Genomic DNA, 22,154 nt, shown 5'->3' on the forward strand with positions numbered 1-22,154 from the left:
TTATTCACACTAAATCTTTCAGTACACCAACCTAGTTGAAGGTTGTTACTTGTGATTCTTCTGTTGATAGTTGTGATGTTTTCCCAGTAATTGGACCCTCTAAATTTTGCTATCTTAATCGAAGCAAATTCCAAGAGCACTTACTATAATGAACATTCAGAGATTAATTTTGACAGTTATACATTTTAGAGTGTTTTATAGTTTTGTAAATTAGAAGTAATAAAAGAAAGCTTTATACTGCATATGTGTTTACTCACTTTTGATCAAGTAGCAACATCAGTGTTTAGGACAATGGCATTTATTAAAAAATATTTATTGAACACCCTCTCTGTACCATGCCCTGGACTATGTGTTGAAAATACCACAGTGACCAAAACAGTGCATCTTCCCTTAGAAAGATCCGTCTTTGGGGGCAGATAAACAAGTAAACAGACATTCGGAATATAGTGAAGGATGTGAGATAGGGAAGAGTTCTAAGGTACAAGCAAGTAGAATACTGTAGCAGATAAGTGAAGGGGCATCTGATTTAATCTATGTGTGGTGGTATCATTAAATGCTCCTCAGTGGAAGTTCTCAACTAAGCAGAGATATGGAGCCAGGGGGCTCAATTTTAGTTGCTCAATAGATCTTTGTTAGAGAGGAGTGAAAGAATGTGCTCATAGTCTGTTATTCTTCTGTCTTACTCTTCTGAAAGAGTACTATTTCACTAGAACAACAGTTTAAATCATTTGGGGTGTCCACTGGTCTTTGCAGAGAGAATCAGAAATTTAGAGAATCCTCCAGAATTCATAGGCCAATGCAACACAAGTGAATTCACATCTGGAACATATTCTATCATGCAGTGTTAAGAAGAAAGCCCAACATAGTCATCTCCATGTGGTAGGTGTTCAACTAATGCTAATTAACACCAATGATGAGGATTTATTAGGCATAGTCAAACTTTAGTAATTAAATGAACCTGAAGTTTTATTATAAAAATTAAAATAGCTGGAGCTCCAAGTAGGAAACAATTTGTAGTGAAGCTACATCATGTCGTTTAGGTATTATTTCTTTTCTTTTCTTTTTTTTAAGTTGCTTGTGTATGTGTGTGTGCTTAGAATGATTTTTATTTTTTAATAGAACTGTGGTAAACAAATTAAGCTTTTAAAAATTAACTGGATTTTTTAATTATGTGAAATATTTAGAAAAAGTAAAAAGGAATGATATGATGATATCCACAAGCCCACTACCCCACTTTGTCAAATCTTAATATATCTGACACATTTGCTTCAAATAATGCTTCCTAAGGGATAACCATCATATTGTGATGAGCACTGGCTGATATATGGAAATACTGAATGACTATATTGTGCATCTGAAACTAATATTACACTGTGTGTTATGTAATTGGAATTGAAATTAAATTTTAAAAAATTAAAAATAAAAAATAACCATCACAGAAACAGATCAACTCCCTGTGTGTTATTGTCCCATCCCATTTCCTTTCTTCATTAATTAGAGATAATTGTTAAATCTCATTAGAATGTTATTGGAAACTAAGTGTTTGCCATTACCTAGTTGCCTACCATAATCCATTCTCCCTTTCTTCCTTAGAATAGATGAATCTTGATTTTTAGAAGGAAGATTTTGTTGCCTAATTGTCCTTGAAATAAGTGTACTCTTAGTAGTAAGATTTGACTTTTAAGATAAGGCAATAGCATTTTGTTAATTACTTGGAAATCTCTTTAAAAATAAGAGAAACCACCTTCTTTGCCCCTTTCTTCAACCTGCCACTGGAGATGATGGTTGGAGTCACAGCATGCATCTTGGATCCTACAGAGCAGAAGCATTCTCTGGTGACAGAGAAACAGCTGGAGGACTGGGAATCTAATTACTTTAGAGGTTGGCCATATGAGAAAAATATAAACTGTCATGCTTGTTATTTCCTCAGTCTTTGTATCTAACAGTTGAATCTAACTGTAATCTATAGCATATCAATAAAGAATATTTTTTTACATTTAAATATATTAGCATTCTATTCTTAACATTTTCCAACTCATTTTTTCTTTAAAGTTATATTTTTGATATTTATCCATTTTCATACACTAAGCACTAGTTCATTGTTATTTGGTTTATAATTTATTAAATCATTTATTTAATTATTTCCTATTGATAAATATTTAAGTGGTTTCTAACATTTTCTTGTAATAAACATGGATGTAGTGAGCATTTTTTAGAGGTCTTCCTTCTGCACTTATTGTAGAATTTCTTGTTGACTTTAATATGTGGATCTGTTATCCAGAAACCTTGCTGAGTTCTCTTTTTATTCTAAATAATTGTCCTATAATTATCTTGGTGTTTCATGAGAAAATTTTACTATGTGAAATAAGGACAGTTTATCCTTTTCCAATTCTTATATGCCTCTTATTTCTTTTTCTTATCTTATTGCATTGTCTGGGGCCTCAAATACAGTGCCAAATGGAAGCAGAGAAAGAGGATATCATTATCTTGTTTCTTTGCTTGAATACTTTTAAAGCAGTGTTTACCATATATGTTTTGCTGTTATTTTAGGTTAGATATATTTTATTTTATTTAAAGATTTTATTTATTTATTCATTAGAGACACACACACACACGCACACACACACACACACACACACAGAAGCAGAGACACAGGCAGAGGGAGAAGCAGGCTCCATGCAGGGAGCCCGATGTGGGACTTGATCCTGGGTCTCCAGGATCAGGCCCTGGGCTGAAGGCGGCGCTAAACCACTGAGCCACTAGGGCTGCCCATATTTTATTTTTCTATCAATTTCTTAAGAATTTTGTCTTGAATGATTTCTGAATTATGTTGGATACTTTTTCCTTTTATTTTTAAGTTAAAAATTAATATGGTATTAATATTTAAATATGGTATATTACATTAATGGATTTTTGTAATTTTCCTTTTTAATTTAATTTGATTTACCACAATATCGTGTGAACATGTTTTAAAAGCCAAATACTTCTATAATAGTAGAATCCACTCCTAATTATCAGTCTCCAAGGCTAACTTCTTTCAAATCCTTCAGTGTCTCTGTATTTACCACCCAAACCAATATTTCCAGATAACATGCATATATTTCTGTTTCTTGGTTTTTCAATTTTAGATATTAATATACTGCTTTTTTTTAGTTTTATATGTTAACTATTTATTTTTATTTTGGAAGATGAATAATTTGCTTCTATCTTTCTCCCTTCCAATATAGCCATATTTTTTTTTTGTTTAAATGAGTATTTACATTATGATAGGTAAATATTTTTCACCACTTAATGATGCAGGGTACTAAGATTAATTTTTCCTTTCTTGTTTATGTATGTGCATATATACTTTACATATTGTTTTCTCTAGAGTTAATAAATTCCTTATTGCTTAGTTTTTTGTACACGTATTATTCATTCTAAAACTCACAAAAAGGTAATATAATCTCTTTTTAGTATATGCAGACACTATAAGCAATATGTCAAGAGTGTATGGGTGTATGTGCATGAGAGAAAGAGAGAGAGAAGAGAGAAAGAGAGAGGGAGAGAGAGAATATCAGATAGAAAAAGACAAGTGCATCTCTTCTGAAGTCTATGTCTTTGTGTGCTGGTCTGCTCTGATGTGTGGGCCTGTAGAGCAGCTGTTGCCTGGGACACCCTTTTCTCATCATTGTAAGAATTACTTTAACATCCTTCCCAGGTTGAAGTCCATATATTTTTGGATCCATTGTTTACTCTTTTTAAGTTTACTTAATGGTTAGTTTACCATTCAAGACTTTGATTGGTAGAACACATCCCTCGTTATCTTTCTGAATCCATGACAGGTGAAAGGATGTTGCCAGTTCAGAAAACTGTTTGCTTTACCTCCACATTTGATTGATAGCTTGTGCTGGTACAGACTTTTAAGTTTAAAATCACTATCCTTTTAGGTTCTTTGGATGTTCTAAAATGTTACAATACTATGCCTCGGTGTCTTTTTTCATTTATTGCACTAGGATTGCACGAGCATTCAGTGGTGCCCTCCAATCTCTACATTCAGGTTCTTCAATTCTGCAAAGTTCTTGTATTATCTCTGGTTATTTATATCTCTGTGTTTCTCTATTCTCCATTTTTCCCCCTCCAGAATTCCTAATTTTAGTTGTTGGCTCTCCTAAACAGGTATTTTTTTTTAAATAATATTTCCTATAGTTAGTTTTTTGAACTCTGGTTCCAGGAAATTGCCTCAGTGTATCTTCCAAATATTATATTTAATTAAAAATATTTTTGCTATATTTTTAATTTTGAAGAGCTCTTTTTTTGTGGTCATATAACTGTCCTTTTGAAATAGTGCTTATTCCTGTTTCATAGTTGCAATACCTTTTACTTATCTGGGAATTTTATGGTTTTTAAAGATAATTTCTTTTGATTCAAGTATTTAATCTGTTTCTTTTCTTTTCTAATAATTGTGTTGGTCTGTTTATTATATTAGTAGTATTTTTCAAGAAGCTGGTGATTCTTTGCTGTTTGTTTATATTGTGGGAAAAAAAAAGCACTTGAAAGCTCATTGAAAACCCAGTTTGTGAAGTCCGTACTTGTTGAGTGGTGGGCTTCACTACTGGGCAATTGAACAGATAGCTCTTTCCTTGCAGAATCTCTAATTGTCCATTAACTCTAGGTCTTTTCACTTGGGCTTATCTGTCCTCTACAGACATTCCAGTATCCTCCAGGCTCTTGCCTGTGGGCATAAACCTGGGAGGTGGCTTTCTGGGAACTGAGTGAAAAATGGGTGCTGGGCTTTTATTTTCAGCATTTTTAGTTCTGCATCTTCCCTCAGCTCTGCCTGGTGTCCCTGTCCAAAGCCTTCTGGTTCAGTCAGTGACTCCAATGTTATACTTGTAGTCTTTTGTGGCCCTGGAGATGAGTGGAATGAGAATATTAATAATGTCATTTGGGGTATAAGACATGTCTATACACACACACACACACACACACACACACACTTTTAATCATTCTTTCTAGTCTTTGCTCTACTGTATCTCCAACTGCGGTGGCATCTAGCATTTCTAATTCCTGATTTCTATTCCATCAGTGTTAGGCTAGGAAGGAAAACCTAGGATCTGACTTAGAATTAAAAGAGACTTATTTCTCTGTCTCTCTCCATCTATATCAACCCTACTCTCCCTAATGATTTGATAGTTGCCTTCTCCTTGCTCCCAGGCCAGTTGAATCCCTGCGTCTTACCTTAGTATGTCAGGAATCCTATACTCAGATAATGGGAATGTTGTAGATCCAGTCTCCAAGTCAGCATGTTTCTTGATTTCAGTCCTTGTTGAAAGGTGGTGCCTGTGTCCTCTGGGCTTTCTCAGGCCTGAAGCTTGCTACAATCTATAGCTCCAGGTAGGGGTAGGCAGCAGGTATTCCCCTCTCCTTTTCATACATGGAAAAATTGTGTGTATCCATCCACTGGCTGTTAGTCATGAACCTAGTCCTGGCTCCCCATTTCGGATGGTGGCTTAACTTTTATTTCAGTCACCCTGTAGGAGCCGAATCTGTAGCCCTGCTGCAGTCTCAGAGCCGAAGAGGCTTCTGGCTGCAGCCCCTCTCAATCATTTGTTTTTATTCCATTCCTCATCCAAGAAAGGCTCTTTTCTTTTCCCATTTATTCCTGGCAATGTCTTTTTTTCATATGTGTGTGTGTATATACAAAAATATGTATACATATTTTTTTCTTGTAACTTCTATTTGATTAGGACAGAAGAACAACGTGTGAACTCTTCACAGAAAATCTAAGTATTGGTTCATTAAAAATGAGCAGAACAACAGCAACAATACAAGCCAATAACCAAATGAAAACCCATTCCCTTTTGCTTGATAAAAAGTGGTAAGATTTTTTTTTTTAAGATTTTATTTATTTGAGAGAAAGAGAGTGAGTGAGAGAGAGCATGAGCAGGGAGATGGGCAAAGGGAAAGGGAGAAGCAGGCTCCCCACTGAGCAAGGAGGCCAATGCAGGGCTCAATTCCAGGGCCTCAGGCAGGACCACAACTTCAGCCAAAGGCAGATGCTTAACTGACTAAGCCACCCAGGTGTCCCAAAAGTGGTAAGATTTGACTGGGTGTGATTTTGAAGGACTAAGCAGGATACTGTATATGACTGTGCTCTGTGATAGCTAGAGAGTCCCTCACAAATCTTAATTATTTATTTTATGTTTATGTGGCCACATCACCTGAGTAGGAAATCCTAAGCCCTTCCTCACATGACAGGCCTTATTTTTATTTATGCCCCAAACATAGAAAATGAACTTGTGCAGACCTGGGATTTCTCTCTGTCTCAGACATATTTCCCAAACTTCTAATGCAAAAAGAAATGCATATTCCTGTCTCTTGAGTTTTTGAGCCATGTTTGGCAGAGAGACATACAAGAAGAGAGTTACAAGGGTGCTCTCGACAGGCTGAGTGAGTGAAAATGGCCTCCTTATTGCATAGGCTCTCCAGTCCTGATCCATTGCCCAGAAGTTCACCAGAAAGACAAACAGTGAGAGGTTCACAAAACACTTGGACTTTAATTTGCTCTTGAAATGCCAGGCTATTATCTTTACCTGGCAGAAATTGTTGCTTCTCCTCAACCTCACAGATTCTAAACTCTAGTCCTGCTCTTAGGAGCAGTTTGCCCTGAACTTAACCAGTCAATTCAGCAAATATTTATTGGAGTGTGCCAGGTAATGTTAGGTACTTGAGTGTACTGATGAATACAGCACATTTTCCATCTTCCGTGGCCTCACAGTCTGTTGCCTGGGAAGACAAACAGGTCTGTGAATGAAGAGAATTAGCACAGGTGGCTAACCTTTGTGCTTAGAGCTCTGGCTGTGGCATCCAGGTGCCCATGTTCACACCTGCAGGAGCCACTCCTCATTGTGAGACTGAGAATGAGTCATTTAGCTACTTTGTCCTTTAGTTTTCTCATCTGTATAAAGAACATGGTAGTGATGTCATATAGTGTATATATAATATATATTGTGGTATCTACATTTATACATCATATGATAATACTTTATAACATATAATAGAAGTTGACATTTATGGGTGCTTTCTGTTTGCCAGGCTCAAGTATATACATTTAACATGTGAGATGAAACATTTGGACTTTAATTTGCTCTTGAAATGCCAGGCAAATGCCATTGAGGCATTGTAATATTTAACCTGTACCATAATGTATAATATATAATGTAACATATTATAGTATGTTAATTATATATTTATAATAACTAGTATGTGTGGAATTATAAATAAATATATAATTATAAAATAGCATACTATGTTATAATAGATATTAATGCAAGTTAAATATTACAGGAAGCACTCATAAATGTTGACTTCTATTGTTAAGTACATTTTAGCTATGGAACATCAAAGAGTTTGAACTAGTAATGGATAGAATGTGGTCTTTAAAGATTTAATTAAAAAAATAAAGATTTAATTAATTAATTAATTAGAGAGAGGTAGAGAGAGAGCAAGAGAACATGCAATTGGGGATGGGTGGGGGAGGAGCAGAGGGAGAAGAACAAGCATACTGCATTAAGTATGGACCCAGATACGGGGCTCAATCTCACAACCTTGAGATCATGACCTGTGCTGAAATCAAGAGTTGGATACTGAACCAACTGAGCCACCCAGGCGCCTGGAAACATGGTCGTTAGAGTCAAACAGCCTGGGTTCAAAACCTTGCTCAACAAATTACAACCTTGAGTAAACTTGTATGGAAGTTCTTAGTTAATGTTAAAATCAATGGCTCAATAAGTGTTGCTGTTTTATTATATTATTATTATTATTACTATTATTATTATTATTTATATATCTGAAACAAAGTTTCCCTATCTCAAAAGACATGAACATTCTTTTTATATTGCAAAGTTTCTCTTTTTGTTGGAGATAATAAATTTATCATTCTTCGCACAAAATGGCTCTTGTAAGTAATCGATAAAAGGTGAACATTTTAAATATTATCAGTTCCAATAATAAATTTTTGATGTAAAATGTCCCCTATGTGCCAGAGTGTGGCAGAGAAGAGGGAATACAAGATCTCCAACCCAAATCCCCATTCTCTCTTCTACAGAATAGAGCTATTTCCAGGGAAGAATGGCTAGCCAGGGACTATATCTCCCCCAGCCTTGGGCCAAGTGCCTGTTCTTGCAGTAGAATATGAATATCACTGGTGTGTTTAGGTAAAAATGATTAAGAAATGTGGCTTTTTAACCTTCTTTTTTCTCTTCAGCTGGCTAAAGAAAGAGGACTCGAGGATTTTAAGAAATGGGAGATCTACCAGAGGGAAAAAACCTGGACCCCTGAATTGCACATGGAGAAAAGTTGTCCACTGAGTAGGAACTCCCACATTAGATTCCTACTTGAGAAAGAATTTTTTATTGTTAGGCCACCGCAATTTGAGGATTTATTTGTTAAAGCAGCTAGCATTATCCTAATAAACACTATATGTTAAATGCTGAAGCTACCCAGGACGAACCATAAGCAGGCAAAATTTAGAGCACAATCAAAATTAGGCCATTTTAACAAAAACAAACACATAGATCAATGGAACAGAATAGAGAACTCAGAAATGGACCCTCAACTCTATGGTCAACTAATATTCAACAAAGCAGTAAAGCCTATCCACTGGAAAAAGACAGTCTCTTCAATAAATGGTGTGGGAAAATTGGACATCCACATGCAGAAAAATGAAACTATACCATTCTCTTACACCATACACAAAGATAAACTCAAAATGGATTAAAGATCTAAATGTGAGACAAGAATCCGTCAAAATACTAGAGGAGAACACAGGCAACACCCTTTTTGAACTTGGCCATAGCAACTTCTTGCAAGATACATCTATAAAGGAAAGGGAAACAAAAGCAAAAATGAATTATTGGGACTTAATCAAGATAAAAAGCTTCTGCACAGCAAAAGAAACAGTCAACAAAACTAAAAGACAACCTACAGAATGGGAGAAGATATTTGCAAATGACTTATCAGATAAAGGGCTAGTATCCAAGATCTATAAAGAACTTATTAAACTCAACACTCAAGAAACAAACAATCCAATCATGAAATAGGCAAAAGACATGAACAGAAATTTCACCAAAGAAGACATAGACATAGCCAACAAGCACATGAGAAAATGTTCCCCATCACTTGCCAGCAGGGAAATATAAATCAAAACCACAATGAGATACCACCTCAGACCAGTGAGAATGGTGAGACTTAACAGGACAGGAAACAACAAATGTTGGAGAGGATGTGGAGAAAGGGGAACCCTCTTGCACTGTTGGTGGGAATGTGAATTGGTGCAGCCACTCTGTGTGGAAAACTGTGTGGAGGTTCCTCAAAGAGTTAAAAGTAGAACTACCGTACGACCCAGCAATTGCACTGCTGGAGATTTACCCCAAAGATACAGATGCAATGAAACGCCAGGATGGCTGCATCCTGGTGTTTTAGCAGCAATGTCCACAATAGCCAAACTGTGGAAGGAGCCTCGGTGTCCATCAAAAGATGAATGGATAAAGAAGATGTGGTCTATGTATATAATGAAATATTATTCAGCCATTAGAAATGATAAATACCCACCATTTGCTTCAATGTGGATAGAACTGGAGAGTATTATGCTGAGTGAAGTAAGTCAATCGGAGAAGGACAAACATTATATGGTTTCATTCATTCGGGGAATATAAAAAGTCGTAAAAAGGATTATAGGGGGAAAGAGAGAAAATGAGTGGGAAATAGCAGAGAGGGTGACCGCACATGAGAGACTCCTAACTCTGGGAAACAAACAAGAGGTAGTAGAAGGGGAGGTGGGTGGAGGCGGGGGGTTGACTGGGTGGTGCGCACTGAGGAGGGCACTTGATGGGATGAGCATTGGGTGATATGCTATATGTTGGCAAATATACCCCCCCCCCCAAATTAGGCCATTTTAAAGGTCCAATTAAAATGACATTTAAAGGAGAGGGAATGGGGACCAGAAGAGTCATCATGAGAAAAAAGGATTTTGTCTGGGTCTTGAAGGAGTTGGACATGTTTCAAAGCTTGGGGAGGCAGTGCAGATAGAAGAAAAGCCAGAGAAAGTGAGGACAGTATTCACTGGATGGCGAATACCTCCTGCAAACTTACATATAGAGTAGATAGAGAAGACTAGTGAGAATTGAAGACAGGAAGGCAGACAGAATCCACATTTTGAGGAGGAACTGGAATGAGAAACAAGTGTCTGGCTTTTTTTCCACCAGCAGTGGAGAACGACTTGTTAATTTTTGAATAGAGGGATAATATGATGAGATTTGCATTTGCAGATGATTTATCAGGATGCCTTGTAAGAGATAGTCTTGAAGAGAAAGAAATGAAGCCAGGGAAGTAAATGAGAAGACTACTGCAGTTGTCTAGGGGAGAGGTCACCAGGATTGAGCTAGAAAATGATGGTGGAAATGGAGTAGATGAGATACATGAGAAGATAAGATAATACACAGGATATACATGGGATAATATACTGTCAGTTGATTGGATTTGTGAAGCAAAGACCCATAAATGAGAAAATAAGAGTCTTAGGTTTGTTAACCTGGGTTAACTGGGTGACTAGGAGAAGGAAGGTGACATTAACAGAAGTCAGGAAGGGAGGTTAGTATGGGGGATGGTTAATTTTATTTTGGACATTTAATAATTGGATATCTGTATAGAATAGACTGTCGATGTTGACAAACAGGTATTTCTTGCTTTTGGACTAGTGTTGAGAAGAGAGAATTAGCCAACTCAGCAATGCTGCTTGTAAGAGGTGAATTTACAAGGACTACCTGAGAGGAGAGGTCGGAGACTGGTGAGTTAATGGGCTGGAGACACAGTGTGTTATTCCACTCAGGCTGCCATAACAAAGTACCATCGACTGCAGCATGGCTTCAACAATAGACATTATTTTCCCACCATTTTGGGGGCCAAAAGTCCATGAACGAGGTGCCAGCTGATTTGGTTTCTGGGGAGAGCTCTCTTCCTGGGTTGCAGATGGTTGCCTTCTCACTGTGTCCTCATGTGCTAGATAAGCGCTCTGGTATCTCTTTTTATAAGGACATTAATTTCATTCATGAGGGCTCCACTTTCACAATCTAATTGCCTCCCAAAGGCTTCATTTCCAAATGCCATCACATTGTTGATTAGGGCTTCTATATGTGATTTTAGGGGAACACACACATATAGGCTATCATGGACAGGTAAGTCAGGAGTAAGTAGAGGAGTCAAGAGTAAATAGAGTAAGAAAAGGTAAATAAAATTATTATAGAAGCTTTATTAGAAAAGGCAAAAGTGATTGAGGCTGAAAATTTTCAGGCATTCCCATAATATTAAGAAAACAAGACACATTTAACTTAATTGAACATTAGGGAGAAGCCAGAAATGTAGAAATCCTATCTCTCCAACTTTTGAAAGTATCTGCCACAAGAATTGGGTTTTGGCTTTACATTTACTTCCTATGCATGAGAAAAAAACAATTTTGAGGCTTTCAACCCAATTATTAGTTTATCCAATTTATAAAGTTTGTCTGGCATAGTATCCTTGCAGATAGCTGTTTTTACTGTCCTTCTCACTTTTTAAGTTTTTATTTTAACTCCATTAGCTCACATACAGTGTAATATTAGTTTCAGGTGTACAATATAGTGATTCACCACTTTCATACATCACCCAGTGCCCATCCACAAGTGTACTTTTGATCTGAGTACATTTAGACTTTGAACATTGGTTTGTATACTATTGGAATTATAGACCAGGAAAAGCCCCTAAAGATGAGTCTTATTTTTCAAACTGTTTTCTTAGGAACCCCAGGGATGAAGAGGAGATGCTTCAAGGTTTACCTTAGATGTGTGTGGCGTCAGAATTTGAGTGGGATCAGACACCTCCCATATCACTCTCATGCCCACTTTTCAGCTTGATCCACATGGATTACATGTTCTCTATTAGGATTCGGACTAATGTGTCATTCGCAGAACGGATTTCATGGCTCTAGGTCTATACCTATGAGAAAAACTGTGATCTAGATCAAGAGTTGGTAAAATTTTCTGTAAAAGGCCAGATAATAAATATTTGAAATTTTGTAGGTTATATGGTCCCTGTCACAATTATTCAAAACTGCTATTGCTGGGAAGCTATTCTAGACACTATAGAAGTAAGTGATCGTGGCTGCCTTTCAATAAAACTTTATTTACAAAAACACTTGTTCGATTGACATGCAGACCCTTGATTTCACCAACCTCCATGTCACTTTGCAGATTGAGAAACAGAGGAAGAATGAGGTTAAAAAGACTTACTTAAGGTAACAGAACAACTAATAGTGGATATGTGAAAGAAACCTCAGTCCCATCATTCAATTCAATCACTCCTTACTCTCCCTTGACCATGTACAGTGCTTTCCCAAGCCCCTCGATGCCTCATTCCATTGCCTTCACATGCTACATGATTTAGTTGCTTATTCATCCTTATTGTGTGCTCTCTTCACAAATTGAATGCATTGCAGGTATTATCTCTTTTACTATTTACAACAACTCTATCTTGCAGCTATTATTAGTATCAATTTTAGGAAAAAGAAAATGGAAGTTTGGAGACTTGTCCAATATTGCATTTTTAAATTAAATTAAATTATTATTTTTTGTTCAGGTATGATTGAAATATAGTGATGTATTAGTTTTAGGTGTACAATATGGTGATTCAACAATTCTGAACAGTACTCAGTCCTCATCACAATAACTGTGCTCTTATTTCATCCATCTCCCCACCCACCTCCCCTCTGGTAATTATCAGTTTGTTCTCTGTATTTTAGAGTCTGTTTTTTTTTTTTTTTTGTCTCTTTTTTCCCTTTGTTTTGTTTTTTTTAAGTTCCACATATGAGCGAAATCATATGGTATTTGTTTTTCTCTGACTGACTTATTTCACTTAGCATAATATCCTCTAGGTCCATCCATGTTGTGGCAATTGATAAGATCTTATTCTTTTTTATGGCCAAGTAATATTCCATTGTACCAATAGTGTATTTTTAATCAGCCTCTGAATAGTCCTTATTTTCTTAGGCCACCAACCTTATACTTATCATCAACTTCTCCTTTCCTCTTGGATACCATAGTTAATCCACCAAAGATCTGATTCTGCCTTCAAAATAGGTCCAGAATCCAGCTACCTGCCATTCCCTCCACAATCACCACCTGGGCCTGAGCTGCTGTTGTCTTTCCCTACAATTACTTAAATGGGCTCTTTGCTGAACCTCCTGGCCTCTAGCTTTATACACTTAAGGTTTATTCCCACCATGGCAGCTAGAGTAATCCTATGGATACATGAGATAGATCATGGTAATTCTCTGCTAGAATCTTGTTACTGTCATATACTTCACTCAACAAAGAAATCCTACCATGGCACACACAGGGCTTTGCATTGTCTACTTCCAGTCTTAACTCTCTTTCTCCTCTCCCTATCCTCTTTGTGCCTAACTCATGGGCTTCCTTATAGTTCCTGAGTAGCAGGCATGGCCTCACATTAAGGCTTTGTCTCTAGCTTTTCCCCTACAGGCACTGCTTCCTCTCCCCCATCCCAATATCTACATGGCTGCCCACTACCTCCCCTGCTTCCTATCTCTGTTCATGCCATCTTCTCAGTAAGGTCTACCTTGAGAAACTTGTTTCACACTGCAGTAAAAACTGTGTCCCATGTTCCCCAGAGTCCTGACCCTGTTCTGTTTTCTTCTTCCTATGGCACTTCCTACCTTCTAATACACTGTATGATTTATTTGTGTACAAATAAATTTATTGTTCGTTGTCTCTCCAGACTCCAGCCAATCAATGTCCTTGAGAATAGAGATCTATATTTTTTCTACTTTTATTTCTGTAGTGCCTTGAGCACTTCTGGACATGTAGTAGGCATCAAACAAATATTTCTCAAATGAATGAATGAACTTGTTTCTCTTATTTCAAGGTTACGTTCTTAATGACTAAATTCTATGGTCAAAGGAGGGAGAGATTGAATGAATAAATGAATGAATGAACAGAATGAATGGCTCCTCTACCAGTTTGGGAGTTCATTGAGGGATGGGGTTGTCCCAGTCCTGTGAGTATGCCTGGAACAAAGCAAGTGCTTAGAAATACTTGCAGAATTAAATAACATCCTACAGGCACCGATTCTGACATTTGGTAGGCCCTGTTACCACATAAAATACTTCCCTCCTGCTTTGACCCATCATGACCACAATTACTTCTCTTAGCCAAAAAAGCCCTTTGTCCCTTGGCTGAGGTTCAGGCCCTGCTGCTTTCAGCCAGACTGGGCAACAAAAAGGAGCTTCAGAAGGAAGTACAACAGTCACTTTCTTTCTGCAGGATTCCTCCTAAGCTGCTTAACTCTTTCGCCGAGTCCCTGGATTTTAAACCTTTCTGCTTTCTTTGCTCTCTGGGATTCCAGCGGACAGCGCAAAGAGGTGATGCTGGCTGGAAAGTATAAGGAGAGTGGCAGTTTTGGGGGGAATCCTTCCCCCAGGAAATACTGATATATCATGGACTTTTCTTGCTTGCATTTTATAAAAGGTATTCCAGAGCCCAGATCTGGGAACAAAATCAAAGGAAAGAACAATGTGGAACTTATAAAACAGCAGGTCTATAGAAGCAAACTTGTCCATGGGAGGTTACTCTGAAGACAAAGCCCTGATAACTCCTTCTAATACTATCAGACCCCAGTCATTGACCCCGGTCTCTGACCTTAAGGTTTTTCACATGAGCACATGCCAAAATGTCAGAAAACCACAGGTACCAGCTCTGCCACTTATGAGCTATGTCACTGTAGGCAAGTCATGTAGCTTTTCTGAGCTTCATTATATTATCTATTAAATGGAAATGTTAAATCTTGGCATTCAGAACGTAATGAGAAATAAACAAGGTATTTATCACCTTTGTGAAGTCCTTTCTGATTTTCTTTAACAGTAAATCTTTATACATGTGATAATACCTCATAATACTATACCCGAAAAGAGTGTGAAAATTGGTAAAATCTGCATAAGATCTGTATTAGAAACTGACCAATATAAATTTCTTGGTTGTCTAAGATGCTATGATTGGGGGAAGCCTGGGAGAGGTATACAGGAACCCTCTGCATTATTTAACTTTTATTTTAAATCTAAAGTTATTTCAAAATAAGCTTTTAGTTAATTTCTGCTACTTTTCCACTCCCTTAATACCTTCTGAATGTTTCTGATGGAATTTAGAGCTGTCGGAAGGACTCTGCTCCCTGAGGGCACGGTTACTTTCTTATCTATTCTTACTCACTGGCCTAACATAGTGCCTGGCATAGAGTTGGTGTTCACAGACATTTATGGATTCTTTCAGCCCAGAATATCAGATAAGCAACCGCTCATCTTAGATACTGCTATCTCTGAAAATATGTACAGAAAATTAATGTTTATTGAGAGCCAATTTTGGGCCAGGTACATTCTATAAAGTTCTCTTACTTAATCCCCATAGCAACCTTACGAGGTATAAACTATAATTCCCATTTTACAAATGAGGGAACCTTGCCTCAGAAAGCTTAATCTACTTGCCCAAGAGGAGAAGCATGGAGGTAGATTCAATCTTTGAGTTCATCTGGCTCTAGAGTCCATATTAATTCATTGATTCATTCACTCACCACATGTTTTCGGAGCATCCACTATTTGTCAGGGACCATTCTCAGACCTCAGAATATTATCTTGAACAAGCAGACCATGATCACTGCCTTTGTGAGGCTGATAGTCTAGTGGTATAATACAGACAATAAAGAATAAATAAGGGGCCCCTGGGTGGCTCAGTCAGGCCACAGACCCTTAAGTTTGGCTCAGGTCATGATCTCAGCATCCTGAGATGGAGCCTCATGGTGGCTCTGTGCTCACTGTGGACTCTGCTTAGGATTCTCTCCCTCTCCCTTTGCCCCTACCCCTTCCCTCACTTATGCTCCTTCTCTCTTTCTCTCAAAATAAATAAATAAATAAATAAATAAATAAATAAATAAATAAACAAACAAATAAATAAATAAAACTTTTAACAAAATATGTGGACACAAATAAGAAAAAGAGCAGGGAAAGGAACTAGAGGCTGTGGGGCTAGGGGCAGTATGTAGCACAAAATAAGGTATGCAGGGTAGGCCTTGTTGAAAATACGGGATTTGAGCAAGGCTGAATGTGAGACTGGAGCAATGGGATGAACCAAGCAATCTTTGGGAAAATAACATCCAGGTGGAGGAGGAGCCAGTGCAAAGCCCTCAAAGCATGAATGTGGGTCTGGTGTACGTGCAGAGGGGAAAGGTGGCTGGTTTGGCTGGAGCTAAGTATGCACATGAAGAAGTCAGTAGGAGGAGTGATGAGGGATGGAGGGTGGATCATAGAAGACCATAAACATTGCAAAACTTTCTGAGGACTTTGGTTTTGCTCTGAGATGGTAGCCACTGTGAGGTTTGAGTTAAGTAGAGATATAAGCTGACTCAAGCCTTTTTGGGCTTTCTCTGGCTACTGTGAGGAGGCTAGGCTAAAGGGGCCAGGGTCAGAAGCAGGGAGACCAGTGGAAAGGCTGTTGTAGTATTCCAGGCTAGAGATGAGAGTGGCATTGACACAGCAATTGAGTGGAGGAGCTGCCTTTCTCCCAACATGGCTTCCCTCATCAGCCTGTCTCCCACACATGTTGCTTCCTCACGTGTAAGCTGGTCTTGTCTTTCTTCCCCTCATTCAGTGCGTCTGGGATCCTCATTCCTTCTGTGCCCCCATCACCCTCTCACAGCTTCCCACCCTGTGCCTGACCCCGTGTCTCCTACCATTTTCCTCTTCTCTGGCCCTTTGGTGTCCTGGGACTTGCTGGCAGGGCTCCAGGGCTTGCTCTTGCCTGCCTGTCCTGGTTGGTTAGTATCTTCTCAGATACCTGTTTGTCCTGATCTGTCATTTGTTGTGAAACAAAAGGCCTGAGTATGCTAATGGATGAGTTTAAGAACAAAGCAGGTCCTCCTCCCATCCACCCCAAAGCCAGAAGTATGACAAACTGACTCCCAGTTTCCACTGCTGCCAGCTGCTGATAATCAATGCGTGTCTCAGGGGAATGTTGTGTGATCCACTGGGACAACACATGGGGAGTTAGCTTACAACAGGAGGATTGCATAGATCATAGGGAAGAGGAAAGGGATTTTGTTCATTGTCTACTGATATCAAGCACTTAGAATCTAAGATCTTCTGTATCTTCACAGGACTCCGGATAGGTGCTATCTTTCCTGCCTTACAGGTGAGGGACTCCCAAAATAAAGTAGCTTCCACTGAGTCTGCTGCCAATTTTGTTATAGGGGGGTGCAGGAAAACAGAGAGCAGAAGGATGTTTCACATCTGGAAGAGAATAGATTCCTTGTTAAAAAAAAAGAAAAAAGAGGGATCCCTGGGTGGCGCAGCGGTTTGGCGCCTGCCTTTGGCCCAGGGCGCGATCCTGGAGACCCGGGATCGAATCCCACATCAGGCTCCCGGTGCATGGAGCCTGCTTCTCCCTCCGCCTGTGTCTCTGCCTCTCTCTCTCTCTCTGTGACTATCATAAATAAATAAAAAAAAAATTTAAAAAAAAAAAGAAAAACAATAAATGCAAAGGCTTGATTTCTCCGGCCTGGGCATGATTGAGTCAATGAGTTAAACCAGCAAAGGCTTCAGTGCCATAGAGATGTGGATACCTAAGCTAGGATTTCCCACAGCCTGTTCTGGGCGCTTCCCCTTGGAGCGCAGAGGGAAGGGGTGTGTGAATGCTTTCCCATGACACTAACATGCAGCTAAGCAGAAAGGACACGTGGCTCAGGGCTGAAAAAAAGACATTTATGACAACCTGGCGATGGAATCCATTTGGCCCAGTCCAGCTAGGTGTGACAAGTTGGGGCAAGAGTTGCATCTAATGATAAAATAACTCCTTTTCATTGTATGTGGTTAGGTCTTCCCCACTCCCCACAAGGTATAAGGCTCATGGGCCAGTGGATTGTGCCTGAGGTGCAGGAATGCTCTGAGAAGGTGGCGCCCGGGTAGCCCTGCCTTGTGTGTGTGAATCATCCAGTTAGAAGGCCATTTGTGGCAGTTTGCACCTTGTCAGCATTTTAAAAACCAGTAATTCTCTCACTCAGAGTGCATTATTTCTACCTTGCAGAATCTGGAAAGGAGGCCAGAGATGTTGGCATTTTTGAAATCAAGATTCCTTTTTCTTCTGGTGCAGGAATTTTCTGGATGCTGTTGGACATGTGGTTGTGACGCTTAATTCTATGAGTCAACTTGCCCAGGCTTTGGTGACCAGTTGCCTTAAAAGCAAAGTGAGTTTTCCCAAAGAAGGACTTCTGCTTCCAGACTGCAACATAGAAATCCTGCTAGATTTTCCAGCCTTTGGATTTAAGTGGCATTGGAGGGGTGTCTGCTGTTTCACTACAGACTTGGAAAGGGAGACTCCCTGCCATTGTCTGCTTGGTATCAGGCTGGTAGGGCAAAGGCTCATCAGCAAGGCTGCAGTGTGTAGCCACTCAACCTTTTGCAACAAGCTTTTCATTTTGTGGGATAGAACTGATTGAGTGCAAAAGAACATGAGCGTTGGAGGCAAAGTCCAGTGGTATGTCTGTGGGCAGATTCTGGAAATTCTGTGAGCCTCTGTGCCATCCTTTGAGAACTTTGAACAAAGTTGGGGTGTCCACAGTTTTCTCTGTAGAACACTTCCTCTTTTATTTGCTGTTGCCACAAAGAACCTATATCTTGAAAGATTTTTTTCACCAAATGTATTGAGTGTATTTTTTATAAGTTTATATTTATTTTATTAGTTTATTTTATTTTTATCAAATTAAGTGTTACATTTTATTTAAAGATTTTATTTATTCATGAGAGACACACAGAGAGAGGCAGAGATATAGGGGGAGGGAGTTGCAGAGGAAGAAGCAGTCTCCCTGCAGGAGTCCGATCGACGCAGGACTCCATCCCTGACCCTGGTATCACATCCTGAGTTGAAAGCAGATGCTCAACCTCTGAGCCACCCAGGCATCCTGAGAGTGTTACATGAATTAATTTAACTTTTATTTAGGGAAATCAGAGACTTATGTGCTAATGAGAAGAGCTGGTCAGCAGGAGATGACCAGTTGTTTTTTTTAATATTTTATTTATTTATTCACAAGACACACACACACACACACACACAGAGAGAGAGAGAGAGAGAGAGAGAGAGAGAGAGAGAGGAAGAGGAAGAAGCAGGCTCCATGCAGGGAGCCCGATGTGGGACTCAATTCCAGGACTTCAGGATCACGCCCTGAACCAAAGGCAGACACTCAACTGCTGAGCCACCCAGGCATCCAGGAGATGACCATCTTAACACCTCATTGTGTTGATAAAATCCTGATCAGGGAACCTGGGTAAGTCAGTTGTTTAAGCACCTGACTCTGGATTTCAGCTCAGGTCCTGATCTCAGGGTTGTGAGTTCAAACCCCATGTGGGCTCTGCACTGCGTGGAGCCTACTTAAAAAAAAAAAATCCTGATCATTAACAAAGAAACAACTTTATAGTTAAACTAACTGAACTGATATTAATATTGTTATACCTGGTTCTCTTTTTGTCAACTTTTGCCTGTCATATTATTTTCTAATCTTTTCCTTTTCGTCGATATTTTTGTTTTAGGAGTGTGCCTGGTGATACATGATGCTATATATATATATATATATATATTTTTTTTAATTCAGACTCTATCCTTTAATAGGGGAATTTAATCCATTTACCCTTTTGTGATTACCAAAGTGTTTTGCCTAGCCCTCATGCACTGTTGCTGAGAATGCAAACTGGTGCAGCCCCTGAGGAGCACAGTGCTATGGTTTTCCACATCAACCTAATTAGAACAATGCTCATTTTCTGTAAGTATATTCAAACTATTGGAATAGCTGAGGGACTGCAATAGTTTCCTTTCAGGACTCTTGATTCTTTTAGGATTCTGGAATTTCATAGCATTCTTCATTCAAACACAAGGATACTGGAACTCCTGCCCCGAGTATTCCCTAAAGTCGGACCTAGTCAAGAAGCAGGGTGTCACTGAAAAATGGAATCAGAGACTGTGAGGCTTCCTTTTGGGTACTTGTCCATCTGCCTCCCTCTTTGTTTCTGGAACTGTCCTGCTTTGCTTCTGAGTTTGTCCTTCCAGACCTTGGTTGAGGTGATGACTGTCCAAGTGATCTATTTTTGTATTATTTTCTAAGGCACAGTTCCCTCTGAGTAATCTAGTGATAGCATTGAACTAACTCACCCTTCTGTCCATCCATTCATCCATCCATCCATCCATCCATCCATCCATCCATCCATCCAACAAATATTTATGCAGTGCCTTCCACTTAGCAGTTCTTGATCTATATGCAATTAGAGGAGGTCACACAAGTACATAAAATAAACTATTTTGGAAGTATGTGGTTTAGAGATACCATCTACTTTTGGGTACTGTAAGTGGCAGTTCTAACCTCCTTTTTTCTTAGAGCCTCAGCCCTGAAAACCATAGTCTTGTATTCATTCTGGCTTTTTTTTCCCCCCTTCTGAACACAAGGATATAGTGTGCAGTGCTTGGTGGTTGGTTACTTCTCATCTGTGGCTCCATGTCTTTCTGTTTGTCTGTCTCAACAGTTCAGGGCCTCAAGTCCTTCAGAGAGCATCCACTGGGGGTTTCATTCACCTCCCTCTTCTCATTCCTCTCTGCAATCATGTGTCTGACAATGAGAACTCATGTTGATGCCTCATCCTCTGTGAGCCTCCACCATCTGATCATGACTATTTTTCTCCTAGTTATTGAAGATCTCCTATCTTCAGATGCGGTCCTTTTTTTTTTTTTTTTAAAGATTTTATTCATTTATTTATGAGAGACACACAGAGAGAGAGAGAGAGGCAGAGACATAAGCAGAGGGAGAATTAGGCACCCTTTAGGGAACCTGATGCCAGATTTGATCCTAGGACAGGGGATCATGCCCTGAGCTGAAGGCAAATACTCAACCACTGAGCCACCCAGGCATCCTCAGGTGTGATCCTTTAAAGGACTGAACTTAGCCTGGAAGCCCATGGGGATATCCAGGAAAAGAGCCTCTGATGGACCCACCAGTAGTCTCCAAAGTGGCTTCACCCCTGGATCTCACTGTTCACACTTTACCCGTGGGCAGAAGCTCTTGCAGCTCATATACCACCATGGTCCACATGCACGCTGTTGGGGGTGGGGATGGCAAGCCAAGTTCCTGGTCCTTAACTTCCCTTCTGAATGTGACTTTATGTCTCCCTCTTTGGAAAGAGATTGATAGGAAAACCAAAATTAAAATAGCATAATGAGCACAATGACGAGGTAGCTGTAGTGTTCTGAATCACCTCCTGAGTCTGAGGTGTGGGTCAAGTCAGGTTCAGCAAAGGCTTCGTAGCAGAGGGGCATGTAGTATAAAGCCTGAATGGTCAAAAGGAGTCAGCTGTAAACTAGGAGACTTTCAGGCAGAGTGATCACCTTGAGGGGTGATCAAGTTCACTGGGGATCAACTCACTGTGCCAGAAACACTGGATATGAAGGAGAAAGTGACATGAAAATGCAGGAAAGGTAAGCTGGGGCTATGATGAAGGAGCTGTTCCTCATTCTGGGGTATTCCCACTCATGTGGGAGGGAGGCACCAGTATCAGTAAACCTTTCCTCAGAGAAATGAATTTCCTCTATCTGATACCATGACAAGTGGGTGGGGGTCACCCGCTATTGCCCTACCCCACCTTACAGAATGCCAGCCCAGCTCCTGAAAATTCATGTTGTAAAATCAACAGATACTCTGTAAAAGCAACCATGTGAGGAATAAAAGGCTGGAAAGCATGCACGCAAAAGGCAGTAACTGTATTAAGGTTATGTGTTTGATGGTGGATTTTATTCTTGCCTCTACATTCTGTGTTTTCTTCAGTTTTATTTTACTAACTTTAAAATTATATTTAAAAAGAATTATGTTCAAAAAAGATCTCTGATAGATAGCCTGGATCTCATTTCTGGGTCACCGCATGAGAAGCTCACCTCCTGGGTGGCATTGGTCTTGGTCTGTAATATATTAGCAGAGGATCTATTAGGAAATGATAAGGCCACATACTGAGGTTTCTAGAAATATAGGTGATTTCTCTGCCATGGCAAGGA

General features: G+C 39.2%; 1 long non-coding RNA gene across 2 annotated transcripts; it reads left to right on the forward strand.

Moving 5' to 3' along the window:
- The first annotated feature begins 4,534 nt into the window (after positions 1–4,534).
- LOC140595497 (uncharacterized) lies at positions 4,535–13,810 on the forward strand. Of its 2 annotated transcripts, none has more exons than XR_011997172.1 (3): positions 4,535–5,860; positions 8,249–9,641; positions 11,815–13,810. It is a non-coding gene; the product is annotated as an uncharacterized lncRNA (long non-coding RNA). The 2 variants fall into 2 exon arrangements; XR_011997171.1 differs by having other exon boundaries at positions 8,249–10,828; positions 11,815–12,210.
- Positions 13,811–22,154: the final 8,344 nt, after the last annotated feature.

This window comes from Vulpes vulpes, chromosome 14 (genome assembly GCF_048418805.1).
Source record: "Vulpes vulpes isolate BD-2025 chromosome 14, VulVul3, whole genome shotgun sequence".
NCBI classification, from domain to species: Eukaryota; Metazoa; Chordata; class Mammalia; order Carnivora; family Canidae; genus Vulpes; species Vulpes vulpes.